A 5,174-nucleotide genomic window follows, 5' to 3' on the forward strand; every position below is an offset into this window, starting at 1 on the left:
ATCCATTAGGCCCAAGAGAGCTGTCTGGATCCACATCCCAAACAGAGTTTCTTATTTCTTCCAAAGAGGGCATAGCCTCTAAACCCAGTGCATCTACCTCACAAATCTCCTTGGGGATACAATTCAATAAATCATGTTGTAGAGTAGTCTGAGCGGCACTATGGAAGGCTTCATAATATTCAGAAATATAAGATGACCACCTCTGCTGGTCACTAATCCATTCACCATTCATATTCTTCAAGGAACGAATTTGATTTTGCGACCGTCTCATTTGTACAGAGAGGTGGAAAAATTTTGAGTTCCTGTCCCCCTCTTTCATCCACCTCTGTTTGGCCTTTTGAGATCAAAAACTGTCTTGCCTTTGGGTTGCTTTCAAGAGATATGTCTTGGCATCTGCCTCTCTGTCAAACAAATCATCCGTCATCCGTGATGCCTCAATTTCTTCTTGAATCGAATCCAGATTTTTGGAGGCTTTCTTCACTTCTTCATCAACATTAGGAAAATTATTCCTAGCCCAACTCTTAATAAAAATTTTTACCTGCTTTAGCTTCTGAGAGAGCACCAAAATGGGATTCCCAGACACCTCCTTATTCCACACCTACCTGATAATATCCTCAAAATTCACATTATCCATCCAGAAATTATTGAATCTAAAAGGAATATTACTTGGTTTAGGGATGGCATTTGAGACCACCAGAACAGGGGCATGGTCCGAGGCTGTTCTTTGCAATACATTTTGACTAATATTCTTGAACACCTCCAGCCAATTCCCATTGCAAAAACTTCAATCCATAACAGCTACAACATTTCTTTTGTGACAATTGTTAGTCCATGTGAACTTTTTCCCCTGTGAAGGAGCTTGGACCAAAGCACACGTGTCCACCATTGCTTGGAACTCTGTCGCCGAGCTAGCATTGAATCTTCCTGGCCCCCTTTTTTTCATTTGAAAGAAGAGTAGCATTAAAATCCCCTATGACCGACCATGGGATATTTGGGTTTACCACCAAACCCAAGTCAATCCAGAGCTCTCGGAGATTAACCTTAAGACAATTTGCTTGAACGGAGGTCAATCCCACAGAGCAACCAAACCAATCCACCGTGATTGATAATTGTTGGTCAGACAGAGAAATAACTAAGGGATGAGAAGAACCTTGTCTCCACATAAGCCAAAGATTCGGAACCTTGTCCACCCAATCATTGTGAATTAAATCCGCAGAGTACCCTATTTTGTTAACTAACAAAGAAGGAAAATCTGAAGCCTTCACCATCGGCTCAGCCAAACATACAAAATCAGGAGAGTGCTCCCTCAGGATCATCTTCAAGGCTCTAATACCAGCCGCCTTTTGCACACCTCTAATATTCCAAAATAAAATCTTCATGGAGAAAGGATTTAATTTTGGGCCTTGTTAGACTTATTCATCTGACCAACCTTCTTCTTACCCTTCTTCCCTCCTTTAGAAGTAGCAGTATCTGATTTTTCCTTCGTAAGAAGGGCACAATCAAGCACCCCTACTTCTTGAAAATTTAGAGCCACATGCCCATTTGCAATTCTATCTCTGGAATACAAGAAATTTGAGAGTCACGATGGTTGTGAAGGATTCTGGAAGGGTGACCGCCTCTTGAGGGCAGGCCAGCCACACCACCTCTTCCCCTAGTCACCACATTCCATCGAGGGTGACTTGGCCTGGCCGGTTTCACTAGGTCCATGGTAGGAGCAACCATGGTAGGGGCGTCAGAGGCAACTTCCTGACTCTCCTCTTTGGACTCTGAGAGAGCATCATCATCTGGGTCAGAACCCGACCCTGATCCAGATCCTAGATCTGATCCAGCCACTTGGCCTTCCTCCAAAGAGGGAAGGTTTTGATTAGGGGATAAATTTCCACCGTTACATTCCATATAGAGAGGATTGACTTTTGAATTTAAATTTTGGATGAGATCCAAATCCACGTGAATATGGCCTTCCAAAGTAGGGCTACCTTGATTTGATGAAGAGGAGGCATTTAAGGAAGGAGAATGATTTGCTGCAGCTTCCACATTTGGTACACTCCCGGTAACTCACTGAGTTGATATGACTCGAGCCGAGTGCACTCCATCTTCTACATAGACTGCGCCTAGAATATCAGCATGTTCTTTTACAGCCTGTTTTTCTTCCTCCTACTTCTCCAATCGGCATTCTTCCACCCTATGCCCCAGCCGCTTACAATAACCATAGCGAGTTATACCATCTTCATACACAACCTTTTGCCTGAAACCAAAGATTTTTGTGGTTCTAGGCTCCAATATCTCAACCTGCACTTCCTCATTATGAGGCACCGTTTCATTTTTGTCGATTTCAACTAAGACTCTAGCAAGAAATCCCATCAAGCCTTGCTTTGTGTGATGATCCAGAGCCACAGGTCGTCCAACTGCCTTTTCTATTGAGAGCAGCACATTTCATGCCAATATTCCAGGGGAAGGTCAGGGAAATGGATCCAGACCAGTTTAGTCCACACCTGTTTCTCATGGATGTTAAAGTCCGGTTTCCAGTGTTGAAAGCGGATTAACTGACCCCCGATCTTCAAAGGGCTCCTCTTCCAAACAGCAGCCTTATCTCCCTCACACCCAAATTAAAAAATGACATACCCCTTGCCAAGAGGGTGCATCAACACTCCTTGGTTCAAGTTCCATTTTTCTGTTGCTTCTTGTCTCAGTGCTTCTAGGGAGATCAATCTGAAATCAACCCTCCCTATAAGAGCAAATCTGAATTTTGCCTTTTTGACTCATAGTTGCACTGGGGATCATGATTCTTCGGATATTCCTGGCTTGGATTGGTTCCAGGAGAGAATCCATCGCTGGCCATGAGGCATTCCCCACAGCCCTTGCATATGACCTCCTTGGAGCGACACCATCAGTAGCGACAGCTTGATTTTGAGGCGCAACCTCAGTCACCTCCCTCACAGATCCCTCACCATTGTCATTTTCATCACCTCCACCCTCCTCAGCTAGGCCTTGATCACCGGCCATGCTAGCCTCCAACCAGAAGAAGAAAAAACCAAGCTGAAAATCGCCTCTCTCCCCTCACTCAGCCTTCTAGCATTAAAAAATTCCACGATGTGGTGGCATCATCATCCTTTAAACAAAATATATATCTCTCAGGGGTGTGTCAACTAGTCAGTCTTGATCGGTTTTAGGTTGGACCTAAAATCTCTAGAACCAAGGCTGCGATACACCATTTAACTAGTTGGTCCTCATAAGTTGGACATTGACCTATTTATAGTCAATTAGCTAATTACCTATTATAATCTAGCTCATAGCAAACAGGCTATAAGCAATGTAATCAGGCTCATACCAATTGGTTTGCATGTCATTCTATTTGGTTTTGAGTTTCTTTCTCAAAGGAATCTTTCATTCTTAATTGCTATCTTTGTTGAAATTTCGTTGAGAGTGTCAGTCATCTTTTCTTTGATTGTCTTGTCTAAAATTCTGTTTGAAAATGTATTTTTAGGAAGTGCTGGCCTTTCTCCCAATATTATCTTGCTCTTTGATAGAGAATGGAGGTGGATTTTGAAAACTTTCATGGCAAATCAATATGTGAGGTCATCATATCTGTCAGAAAAAGAATAAAATGAGATGGTCTACTTCATCCTACATGACAGAACAAAGTTGGAACACCATATGAGTATGGGGTAATTCAAACAGAAATAGTTTTATGGTCTAATCTTGGGACCTATCATCTTTATCCTATTGTTTCTTCCCCTGTGTTTTAATTTTTCCCCATCTTGTATATGTTTCTCCCCCTAGGTTTTGTTTTATCCCCCTTTTATTGGTATTTTGATAGGAATTCCCTTGGTTTGCCATTATGGTTTATTTGCTATTTTTTTCCATTTAATATATTTAATTCACCCCTTCCCCCCCCACCCCCCGGCCCCCCCAAAAAAAAAAAAAATACCACTATGGATTACCAACTGAGAACTAACATAACCAAAACCCTTCTTTATAGACCCATATTGGGGTTTTCTTTTGGGAAATTTATGCCCCCTCCCCTACATCTAACGTATTAGTCTGCTATTAATTGTGTAAAAAAATACCACTTTACCCTTAAACAAAAACATCCTAAGCCAAAAGATCATTTATTTACACTATTGTTCATCTTCACCCTGAAAAATACTCAAGCCAACCCTAAAACATCTTCCAATAAAAACCTAATTTCTCTAGTCACCACCATTGCGGTAACTATAGCCATCACCCCCGTAGCCACTGTCACACTCCGTTCACACAGAATCGGACTGGTGATAGGGTTAACTCCGGTTAACCCAAACCTGCCAGGATCATCTGATACAGTATCCAACCACAGCATACACACAACTAAGATAATGTTCAATAGTTTAGCAGAAGACTTAATTTACCTGTAAATAGCCCCAATATACTTGATACCCAAATTGTAGTACCTAGATAGATACATGTGGGCCCACAGGCATGATATTTACACAAAAAGAATAACAATTCACGTATCAAGTACACAAAATGGATCATCAAAAGAATCAAAAAGTAACCCTGTATGGAGTCACTGCTGTGGTCCCACAGCACAGCCCTCGCACGTGCAATCCGTGCCGTGCTTATAGTCCTCGAGGACCCACCAATCCTCTTCGGGGAATTCAACTGTTGGGCCCGACCCTTGATCCCCAGGTTGGTGACCTGCAAAATCATCTAAAAGAGGTGTACACGTGGGATGAACTCACTAGCTCAGTAAGTAAAAAGGAGGACCACACAACAGTCCACACAACAATCACAACCATATGCACTATATGCTATGCAATTCATTTTTCATCACATCCACCTAAACAACATTACTAAGTCTTTGGTTTAGTGTTACTACAACCACAGTGTGCGTATACTCCGGGTACGAGCCGCAAACTCCATCCCGTGATACACCCATAGGGCTATAGGAGAAGGCCCACCGTGAGTACTTGGAAAAGTAAAGCATGTCGACCACAGGCTCTCAACATAAAAGTAAATGACAGAAAATAAAGGTGCTGACTCCAGCAATTTAAAAGCAGTACGATTGGCCCTCTTGAATATACCACCGAGGTTACTGACTGTCCTAATGACCATCCGGGCGTATGTCTAACCACCATAGTGACCTGACAACCACAACCACTACTTCCCCCCAAATGGTAACCCAACACCTCACCCCC

This window comes from Macadamia integrifolia, chromosome 4 (assembly GCF_013358625.1).
Source record: "Macadamia integrifolia cultivar HAES 741 chromosome 4, SCU_Mint_v3, whole genome shotgun sequence".
Taxonomy (NCBI): domain Eukaryota; kingdom Viridiplantae; phylum Streptophyta; class Magnoliopsida; order Proteales; family Proteaceae; genus Macadamia; species Macadamia integrifolia.